The sequence below is a fragment of the Melospiza melodia genome, unplaced genomic scaffold, assembly GCF_035770615.1.
Source record: "Melospiza melodia melodia isolate bMelMel2 unplaced genomic scaffold, bMelMel2.pri scaffold_48, whole genome shotgun sequence".
NCBI lineage: Eukaryota > Metazoa > Chordata > Aves > Passeriformes > Passerellidae > Melospiza > Melospiza melodia.
The window spans coordinates 3,408,589-3,420,241 of record NW_026948796.1 but is presented as its reverse complement, the minus strand read 5'-3'; positions in this window follow the sequence as shown (position 1 = coordinate 3,420,241).

Genomic DNA, 11,653 nt, shown 5'->3' with positions numbered 1-11,653 from the left:
GGAATTTTCTTTTTCTTCAAGAATTTTCCTTTACTTGTTTTTTCTTTTTCTTTTACCATGTAAATATAGACTATGTTAAAATACACAGACTCCCAGGATCTTTCTTTTGCACTCCAGGGTCCTCAGGGCATAGGAGAGGAGGGGGAAAAGGGTGCTTGCACTCAGCCAGCTGCCCAGGTGTGCAGTGCTGCAGGGAAAATGGCCAGAAGCCCCTTGGCCTGTGGTGGTTCTGGTGAAGCCTTTGTGCTGCCGGCAGAGCGGCTGGGCAGGGGCCGGAGCTGCAGGGATCCCTGTGAGAGCGGTGCCTGGAGATGGCCACAAGCCTTGTGCCAGGCAGGAAGCGCCATCCGTGTCCTCCTGCATGTGTGCTGCTGCCTGCCTTGCTGAGGGCTCCCAGGTGCCTCTGGATGGGGCTGCTCTGGAGCTGCTGTGGGGCTGCGGCGCTGCTGCCGGGCAGCTTGGCCGGGCTGGGGCAGAGCCTGAGGGGCTGGGGCGCTGGCAAGCCCTGGGCAATGGGCTGTCAAAGGCCACAAGCAGCCCCCCGGCAGCCGCCTTGATCCTGACAGAGTTGACTTGCAAGACGGATCCTGGGCACTCTGAAACTAACAGCATCTGTGTTGTTGGAAACCCAAATGCAGAGAAATGTCAGACCTTTGGTCTTGTCAGCAAAGCTTAGAATTAAACACAGGATTTGATCATAGACCTTGGAAAGGGCTCCCAAACTTTGGTGCTAGAAGCAAGAATGCACATTTCTAGTTTATAGCAGCGACACGGGGAGGAAAGTTTAAGTGGAAGAAAGTTTAGAGTTTTAGAGTTCAAGATCTAGGAAAAAATCAAGGTAGTTACAATAGTAAACAAGAAGTTTAGGATGCAGTGCTGTAGGTTTATGGTTCATAGCATGATTGGCTAAGGAGGCTTACACTGTAGCAGGATGTGAGAACCCAGGAAATTCCTCTGGCCCTGCAAGACTCGAGACCCTGTCAGAGGGCTCAGAGACCTTGGCACAAAGCCCAAGACCCCTGTGCCTTTGATTTAGCCCTTGGAAAAAACAATTACCAACCTTGTATGAAGAATGACAAGCCACAAAAGTTTAAGTAGAATGATAGTGAATTTATCCCTGAGTGGAAAAATAGATTTTGAGGGTTTTTAGAATGGGGCTTCAGGGGGCAAGATGGAGGAATCTTGGCATGCCCAGCCTTTCTCCTTCTTCTTCTTGGCCTCCATCTTCGGCTGTGATGTTGGCACTTTTAGATTGGTTTAGAGTAAAAGCTCACTGTCTAACGTAGATGATAGGTATTGAAAAGTAATTGTAAATATTGTACAGGTAGTTTTTAGTATAAAAAGATAACACCGCCCCGGGGCAGGCAGAGTTCCTTAGACTGTCTTGCTGAGCGGACCCCAGCAGGTCAGGAGAAAGGATTTTATGGTTAAGATACAATAAACAACCTTGAGACCGAAAAATGAAGAGCTCTGACTCCTTCTTCGACCACTGGGCTGGGAATAGAGACTTTCTTATTTATCTCGGGGTCACTCTGACCAGCTAGAGACCCCGAGAGCATGAGTCCATCAGACAAAATTTTGAAGATTGGGTCCAAAACATAAATATCCTTGTTGGCCATGTCTTCTTGGCCAAGAAATCCTTCAAAGCTCTTGTAACTACAAGTCTTGCGGCCCTGTGAGCCATGCAGTGGAGATGTGAGCCCAACTCACCCTTCCTGCCTATGCAGAAGAGAAGAAAAAGCAATGGCATCATCTAAAAGATTCAGAGGTCCGCTATCTAGCTCATTCCAAACTCCTTCAAATGGCCAAAAGTGTGATTTAGCTACAAATAGATGACAAGGACTCTTAGTGCTGGCTCTTTGACTCCAGAGCAGCTGCTTTAGAATCTTTCACATAACCCTGTGTAGTTATATGCCAGAAATGTATCATTTGAAGAAACTTTCCCAACTGACTTGAATGAAGGCTCGTTTGAGGGGTATTTGAGGAGAAAGGCTCCCAGCAGAGGTCTGGGCTTTGGCCTAGCTGTGTCCCCTGCTGATTGTGAAGTGTGCCATCAGCTGCACGGCTATCTGGGCTAAAAATATCATCGAGTCACTTGGACTTGCTCTTTATGGCCTATAAAAGCTGGACCCACTTTCGGGGCAAATTTGGAGACTTCATCTATGGGTGGATGAACCACCTAGGATTTTCCCAGTTGTCGCAGACATGTTTTTTTGAAATATTTTTCTTTAGGATTTTTTCCCTTTTGAGGAGCTGAGGCCTCAGAAACAGAATGTAAACAATGGTTATCTGCTGCTGTGGAATACAACAGGTGGATCTGTTATTGGTCCTCTGTAGATGTTTGGATTTATTGACCAGTCACAGCAGAGCTGGCTCTTCCTCTCTGTCTGAGCCAACCGCCTTTGTTATTCAGTATCTTCAATTCTTAGCTTAGCTAGCTTCTGAGGAAACCTTTCCTTCTATTTCTTTTTAGTATAGTTATAATGTAATATATGTACCATAAAATAATAAATCAAGCCTTCTGAACATGGAGTTAACATTCTCATCTCTCCCTTCACCTGAAAACCCCTGTGACCACTGTCACAGATGGTAACCCTTGAGTGAATGAGGAAGAAATTCATCAAATGGTGAGACCACCAGAGGAGCATTGCTACATTTGGGTAAAACCTGGGTATGTGGTATTGAAAGTCACCTCACAAGTGACCACAGAAGTGGATTCTAGCCAGGAGCTGAAGAACTGAGGATCCTGATTTGACAGAGTTCACAGCAAGGCTGACCACAAAAAGAACCTTTTTGAAAAGCCTCCGGGAAGATGTTCGGAAAGCCTAGAAGGACCAAGAAGTTGGCCAGAGCATGCTGGACACTGTCACAAGGTACTGTTAGCTTTTCCCTTCCTGATGATGCTGCCATTCACAGATTGTGGCTGCACAGATTGTGGGGGACCTCTCCCACAGAGGCAGAGGTTCGTTTTTCCCCCTCAGAGGGGAAACTTTTTCCCCTCTGGCAAAAATGGGATGAAGAGGATGGAATTCTCCTGTTGGAGAGGCATTTCTATGAGTTTTTTTGATGGGCAAAGTTCTTTGGGTTTTTCACGAATGTGCTCTATGCCCTTGATATGTTTGTATGGGAATGCATGGAATCAATTTTCCAAGCCGTTTTTAACTGTGGATTCAGGTACCGCCGCATTTATCCAGTGTTCAGGGCACTCTTCCCAGTTTTGAAACAGAGAGCGGCTGCCTTTCCCTGGATTACCAACTGCAGGAGGCAAGCCCCATTTTCCCCAATTCCCATGGGAGAAGATCCTTTGGGAGAAGCCGATCTGCAGCTTTCCAGCCCCCCTGGCTCATAGCAGGGGGGTGAAGTCTTGCCTGTAGCTGAAGAAGTGTTTTTCCCTGTGTTTTCGGAGCATGCTCAGACGGAGCCGCTTTTGCCCCCGCCCCTGTTGTTCTCAGAGGGGGTTTGAGTGGGCTGAGCCGCCCCTGGAAGCTCTGCAGGCACCACCCTGGCCGGCCTCTTGGACCCTGCCCTGCTCAGACCTGGGGACGGCATCCGTGCTCGAGGTCCCACCTCCTGAGTTTGCGGGTCTGCCCCAACCCTCCCCGCGGATGCAGGTGCTTCCCCACGTGGCCCCTCCGGCAGCCGTCACTCCAGTAAAGTCTGTGGGTGCGGCAGCCCCGCCTGCACCTGCAAGCTCAGAAACACTGCTTGCCACTGCTGCACCAGTGTTGCTAGGCAACAGCGATCCAGTGCCGCTTCCGCTGCTTCACGCCACTGCACTGGTGTTGCTAGACAACAGCGATCAGGCGCAGCTTCTGCCACCTCCCGTGGCTAAAAGTGTGTTTCTAGGTGACGCACTCAGTGACAATGGCGGTCGCTGCCAGCATGTGTCCGAGGCTGCGCCACTTGCGGATACGCCAAGAGCCAACGCCGTGTGGGTCCCCGCAGCTCTGCTCGCGGTGGCCCCGCCTTCGCCCGCAGCACCAATGCCGGAGGTTGCAGTTGAGACCAGTGACCCGGTACTGCCACCGCCAGTCCTCCCCACGCCATCTGCTGTGACTGCACTCTCTCTGGCCTTGCTGTCCCCACCGGCCGCACCGGGAGTTCTGCCACCTTCAGGGACTCCATCCTCCGTGTCTGCGTCAGAGGCTGCCCTGGAACCGGTGGATTGTTCAAGCTCAGACCGTCCTGGGCTGTTTGCCCTTGCGACAGCGGCTTCAGCGGCCGGCCTCTCCTTCCGTGGAGGAGGCATGGCTCAACAGCTGAGTGCGGGTGCAGCTTGGCTGCCTTCTTTAAAGCTCAGTGTTCTTGGCAGGTTGGGGGTGTTTGGTGGGTTGTTTCCCCTTGGGTGTGCGAATCTCCCTGCCATCCCTCACGCGCCCCAGTGGCAAGGGGGAGGGGGGTCCTGAAAGTTCTGCCTTTGGTCCCCAGCCCAGATGGGGTGGGGGTGGTACTGGGAGGCAGATGGGAGGAACACCTGTTGCATTTGCATTGCAGAGGCAGAGGGAATGGCAGAAAGCCATCATCGCTTGTTTGCTGTGGGGAACAAACATTCCCAGACCCAAGCTGGAGATTCTTGGGACCGCTTCTGTCCCCCCATTGCCGGTATGCATAGGTGATTTTGGGGGATGGAAGTGTTTGGTCACTTGTTCTGCCATTGCAATGGCAGTGTGGTACCGGGCTGTGACAACACAGAGCCCACCAGGTGGGCCGGGCCTGGGCTGTTTGGTTCGGTTCCCTGGGCCAGGGCCTCTGCCCGGCCGGCTGTTGGGTTTGGGGGCTTCTCTTCCCCCATCAGGACCTGGACCACTGTTCTTTGGTACGGGTCTGGGGTTCCTGATCCTTCCACGTGGGCCAGGGCCCCCTCGGGGCCTCTCAGGCTCCTCTCTGCTGCTGCTTCTTTTTCCGGTAAAAAAAAAAAAAAAAAAGAGTTGAAAGAGCTAGTAGCAGCTCAAAAGCATTGAAGAGCCAAAACTTACAAGTAGTTCAATAAAGGAGTGTGGCCAAGGCATTCAAGAAATTTTCTCAAAATTGTTTGTTAACTGTCAATGTATTCTTGAAAATCATTGATTATTTTTCTTTAGCAATTTGTTATTTCAGGATTCTGCAAGCCTATTTCAGGACCAAAAGAGACTTTCAGAAATGTCAAAGAGGAACATCTTCAGTCCATGGACTTTCTCCTGAAACTCACCACTTTGGAGTTGAAGCAATGAATTTCTTTGCATTGTTTTTGCATTTTCTTATATTGTAAGATTGTTTTAGTGATATGATATAATTTTATGTTCTACAAGTCAAGAATTTCCCTGATCATTCCACATCAGCACTTGATTGAGGTTTTTCATTGGCAACAGATAACCCATCAAGTGTTTGTTCTTTCCTCTGCATGGGTACAGCATACGAAATTACAAACACTTTTCTTTTTAATTTAACTAAAATAAAAAGGGTGATATGTCACAGACATCTTTTATGAAAAATCTTTTCCTTAGGATTTTTCCTCCTGAGAAGCTAAGAGGCCTCAGGAACAAAATGTAAACAATGATTATCTGCTGCTGTGGAATGCAACAGGTGGATCTTTGATTAGCGCATGTTGGTTGTTTCTAATTAATGGCCAATCACAGTGAGCTGGCTCAGACAGAGAGTTCGAGCCACAAGCTTTGGTTATCATTCTTTGGTATTCTATTCTTAGCTAGCCTTCTGATGAAATCCTTTCTTCTATTCTTTTAGTATAGTTTTAATATAATATATATAATAAAATAATAAATCAAGCCTGTGGGATCTCAGCACCTCAGGACTGAGGGTGCAGAGTGACCAAGGCCACCCTTGGGGGGCTCGGGAGTCCTGGAATGTTGCCAGAAGTGTCTGGTGGCTGGACTTTGATCCTACACAGGAGATAACATCTGTATGAGGACTGGGAGGATTTCACTGGGGTGAATGGTGAAGGGATAAGTTAGTTAGAGTATAAAACACAGGGTTTAGGATTTCTGTACAGGGGGGTCCAGAGAAGTAAGATGGAGGAATTGGGGTGTGTCCTGTCCTTCTTCTTCTTCTTCTTGGCCTCCATCTTCTGTGGTGATGTTGGCACTTTGGGATTGGTCTTTACTAGAAGTGCACCGGTTAATAAGAGTAGAAGGTATTGGAGAAAAATTATAAATATTGTACACGTAATTTCGGGTATAAAGATAAGTGACCGCCCCAGGGGCTGCGGGAGTGTGCCCATGGCTGACTTGCTGTGCAGACCTCTGTCGGGCTGAAAGAAAATCTTTTAGATAAACAATTAATAAACACCGAGACTGAAACAAGATCAGAAGTCTCTCCTCGTCCTTTGAAGCGCGGGGCTGTCCAAGGCCACTCTGAGAATTCCAGGTCTTTGAAACAGCCGAGAAAAGAGAGCAGAAACCGAGCAAGTGGCATCCCTGAGCTATCTCCGGACATAAATCAGCCAGCATAGAGAAACAGAAAACCGACAAGCATAAATCAACCTAAATCAGCAATGAATCAGAAAAGAGAAACACATGAAAATCTACAAGTGGCGTTCACTGCGTGGGCTACTCCCCACCAACCCTTTCGTGGGGGGGATCAGCCCTGAAGAGCTGAAGCTCAAGAGCTGAAGAGCAAAGAGGGCAGCTCCAATCCAGGACGAGTTCCCAGGAGAACACTGATAGCTCCTGAGGAGAGAAGCCTGAAGAAAAAAGAAAAAGAAGAAGGAAGAAAAAAAAAACGGCCAGAAGAGTCTGCAAAAAACAGCAGTCACTGAGAATTACATCTCTCAGCTTCTGCCGAAGACAGTTCGTAGCAGAGCAGCCTGGATCGGAACCGGAAGGCGCCTCTGGATTCTTCTCCTGTGACCTGCTGGACAGAGACGGGAGGCTTCGGACAGCTCTGACGACAGATTCGGTGAGAAGGTCAAAAAAATAAGAACATAATTGCACACACTCTCCCAACAACAACGGGAAATTTTGTCCGCCTTACAAGGCGTGGCTCAAGCACACACAGAAGAGATCTCAAAGAAAGTATTAAAACAGCTATTGTTGTGGGCAAGGCTTAATTACCCACTGGCCGAAACATGCCTGCTATTCGAAGTGGGGTTTTGGCAGGAAATCAATAGGCACTGATATTTCTTAACGAAAAAAAAATGACGAGACAGCGTTAAAGCTGCTCTCGCCGGCAAGGGTAATGCTGGAAAAGCATATTGGTTCAGTCGAAAAGACTGGGAGAGCAACGAAAAGTTGCGGCATCCTCAGCCGAAGGGTGGGGGAGCAAAGCTCCGGAAAAAAAAAAAAAAAAAAAAAAAAAAAAAATTAAAAAAAAAAATTATTTCTGGCCTTAAGAAGCCAGGGGGAAAGGGCTCTCGAGAAAAGAGAGCAGGAAAAAATATTAAAGCCCCCGGTCCCAAAACCCAGAAACCCCAGGAAACTCCTAAAGCGTCCTGAAACTCCGGAGAGTACAGGGGAGTCAGGATCGGAGGGGTGGGTGAAGGAGGACAGAGAAGGGATCGGGGGGGGGACGCTTCCTCGCGGGGGCACGGCGTGGTAGCGGCGGAGCCGGCGGGGAGCGCGGGTGAAGAGATACCGGGAGACACATGTCCCGGTGTGGCTTTTGTCAGCACGGCGCTGGGGGGTGGCGGCCGTCCTGGAGACGCGCGCGGCGGGCAGAACTCGCAAGGAACCCGCGGACAAATTCGGCTCGAATTGCGGGGCGGGGCGGGCCCGGGTGCCGGCGGGGGGCGGGCCGTACACACCGGCGGGAGGAATGGACACAGAGACAGAGTCAGGGGCAGACCGAGGGAGGAGACCTGGGGGTGGAACAAGGGGGGGAGAGTGACGTCAGCCCAGGAGAGACGGGGAGAGGCTCGGAGAGCACGCATGCGCAGAGAGTAGAGCGCGGGCGGGGGCGGGCCCGTGACGTCTCAGGCGAGGAGGGGCCGTGCTCGGGATTCTACGTCCCCGCGGCTCCACACCCTCTTCAGCCTTGGTACCTCTGGATGACAACCCTCGGAGTCCCAGTCCCTTCCCTTCAAGGGAGACGTTCTGGTGTTCAAGCTCCATTTCCAGCTGAATTAAAAGCCAGGCAGACACGGTCTCAAACAAGATCACGAACACGGCAGTTGACAGGACAAGGGGCAGTCGAGCTCATGCTGTCATCCTGAGCTGGGGAGGCCGGTGACAGCGCCACCTAGAGGGGGGCAAGGCTTTCGCTTGTATCTCCACAGATCGAGATCTGACGTGGGTGTCGGCACGACACGTGAAACTATTTCGAGTGCGAGAACGTGAAAACGCGGATCCGAGAAACAATGATCCAAGTAACAAAGAGACGAGTACTCAGACAGGAGTCGAGACTCAGATAGCACAAGACGACTCGGAAGAGAAATAAAAAGAAACTAAGGACTTTGGGGGAATTCTCTGTTAAGGTCCTGAATGAAAAGCGAATAATGATTTCACGCAGAAGCAGAATTATGGTTTTCATGATGCTTATGTGCATCATTCTTTCATTCATTGCAGTAAGCAATGGGGGTAATATACCTATTAGTCAGCAAAAGCAAAATGTGTGGTAGAATTCTTTGACATCTCTCCCATTTGGAGAGGAATTTTAAGAGGAGGATTCTGTTTTAATAATTCTACTAGTCCTCATACTTGTTATCCCATGCATATTTGCATGTTTAAAACACGCTATGAATCGGATAGCAAAAGAAGCTTTCCTGGTGCAAACAGAAGGGGGAGATGTGGGATCTCAGCACCTCAGGACTGAGGGTGCAGAGTGACCAAGGCCACCCTTGGGGGGCTCGGGAGTCCTGGAATGTTGCCAGAAGTGTCTGGTGGCTGGACTTTGATCCTACACAGGAGATAACATCTGTATGAGGACTGGGAGGATTTCACTGGGGTGAATGGTGAAGGGATAAGTTAGTTAGAGTATAAAACACAGGGTTTAGGATTTCTGTACAGGGGGGTCCAGAGAAGTAAGATGGAGGAATTGGGGTGTGTCCTGTCCTTCTTCTTCTTCTTCTTGGCCTCCATCTTCTGTGGTGATGTTGGCACTTTGGGATTGGTCTTTACTAGAAGTGCACCGGTTAATAAGAGTAGAAGGTATTGGAGAAAAATTATAAATATTGTACACGTAATTTCGGGTATAAAGATAAGTGACCGCCCCAGGGGCTGCGGGAGTGTGCCCATGGCTGACTTGCTGTGCAGACCTCTGTCGGGCTGAAAGAAAATCTTTTAGATAAACAATTAATAAACACCGAGACTGAAACAAGATCAGAAGTCTCTCCTCGTCCTTTGAAGCGCGGGGCTGTCCAAGGCCACTCTGAGAATTCCAGGTCTTTGAAACAGCCGAGAAAAGAGAGCAGAAACCAAGCAAGTGGCATCCCTGAGCTATCTCCGGACATAAATCAGCCAGCATAGAGAAACAGAAAACCGACAAGCATAAATCAACCTAAATCAGCAATAAATCAGAAAAGAGAAACACATGAAAATCTACACAAGCCTTCTGAAACATGGAGTCAGATCCTTGTCTCTTCCCTCATCCTAAGACCCCTGTGAACACGGTCACAGTGACAGGCTGCCAGGGAGACAGGGTGACCGGAGCTCTGCCACCCCCCCATCCCGGGCACAGGCGAACCGGGGGCATTTCTGTGGCACCCCTGCCACGCTTCCCCTCCCCCCTGCCGACCCCCCCTTTGTGACTCTCTCAGCATGGGGGACTTGGTGGCACTGCAGCACCCTTCTCTGTGCCATCCCTGAGGTGGCATCTGTGCTTTTTCTCACCGCCACCCGCCAATTCATCACCAGTGCCCCAAAACAGGGGGTGGCCCACATCCTATGGTGGGGGAGATGGGACAACAACAGTTTTGGGGTCTCCCTCACCACTTCCACCCCCCAAGGATGCTGTGCGACTCTGCACCCCCCAGCTCCTCCTCCTCCTTCACCTATGCCCCAGGAGGTGATGGCACTGCTCCCACTGGGGACACACCAGTGACACTGAGGGGACACTGTGGGTCACCTCTCCAAGGGACTGTAGGGTCACAGTGGGCTCCTGGAGTCCCCATTATGTGACAGCTGGGGGGACTGGGATGCTGTGGTGACAATTTTGGGAGTGGGTGCTCATTTTGGGGTCTCTAGGGTGGGCTCCAAATCCCCTGTTGTCACCACAAAGTCATCTCTCCAGACCTTGCCTCAGTTTCCCTCTTGCTCTGCAGGGACCATGCAGAGCTGATGTTCTGGAATTGGGTTTATGTTGGGGGATTTTGGGTTGGGGGCTACTGGGATGGGCTGGTGGGACAGTGTGCCAGGGTATGGCCAGGCTGGTGGTCTGCAGGGCCAGGGGCTGTCCAGACCAGTGTCCAGCTGGGATCCATTGTCCCGTGTCCATCTGGACCAGGGTCCAACCTCTCCTGCCCCCATCCATCCCATACTCTCCGGCCAGGGCCACTCCTCACTGCAGAGTGGATAAGATCCTCAGTCAGTGCCCAGATGACCCCAAACCCCATCCCAGAAACCCCACCAGGCCACCCAAACTGAGCCCCAGTGCCACTGGTGTCCCCTGGAAGCCAGGCCAGCTCTGGAATTCCTGGAAAAGGAGATCCACAGTCCTGGGCTGGGGACTCAAGGGCATCCAGGATAGCGAGCACTGAGTCCATGTGGCATGGGGGGACAATTAGGAACACAGCTGGGGACATGCCTGGGTGGACGGGGGTGGGGGGTGAAGGGGGTTTAGGGGTGGGGAGAGGGTTGGAGGGCGGGGTGCACCCAAAACTTCACCAAGTCAAAGGGGAGGATGCTCAAAACTAGGGGAGGGAAGGATAAAAGAGAGGGAAAGGACCCAAAAAGGGAAAAGGACCCCAAATAGGGGAAGAGTGACCCAAAACAGGGAGAGGACCCAAATGACAGGGAAAGGATCCAAAACAGGGAGGAAAAGACACAAAATAGGGAGAAGGGATGCAAAAGACGAGGAAAGGATCCAAAACAGGGAGAAACATCTCAAAGTGGGGGAAGGACACAACAGAGGACATGAAGGTGTCATGGACATGAAGCTCTTCCTGCACTTGCAGGACTGCCCTTAGTGGTGGCTCCGTTGGTGTCTGGTAAGGGTAGACCTCTGCGAGAAGCTCTTGCCACACTCAGAACACTCATAGGGCCTCTCCCCAGTCTGGATGCACCAGTGGCTGATGAGAGCAGCATTCTGCTTGAAGCCCTTCCTGCAGTCAGTGCAGCGGAAGGGCCTCTCATCTGTGTGAAGCTGCTGGTGCAGGAGGAGAAAGTAGCTGGTCTGAAATATCTTCTTGCATTTAACACATTCATAGGGCCTCTCCCAAGTGTGGATCCTCTGGTGGCCAATCAGGTGGGACTTTGACATGAAGCTCTTCCCACACTGCCCACATTTGAAGGACCTCTCCCCAGTGTGGCTTTGCTGGTGGACAATGAGTTCAGACCTCAACCTCAAGCTCTTCCCACACTGCCCAAATTTGTAGGGCCATTCCAGCCCTGTGTGGACTTGCATGTGGCAGGTCAGGTGGCTTATCCTTCTGGATAACAGGGGGCCCATTCTGCTCCTGACCCATCTACCAGCCCAGGAGGACAGCTGTCCTGAGGACAAGCCGTCTTCCCACTAAAGACTGAGGCAAAGCCGTCTTCCCACTAAAGACTGCTAAGCACTTCTGCCT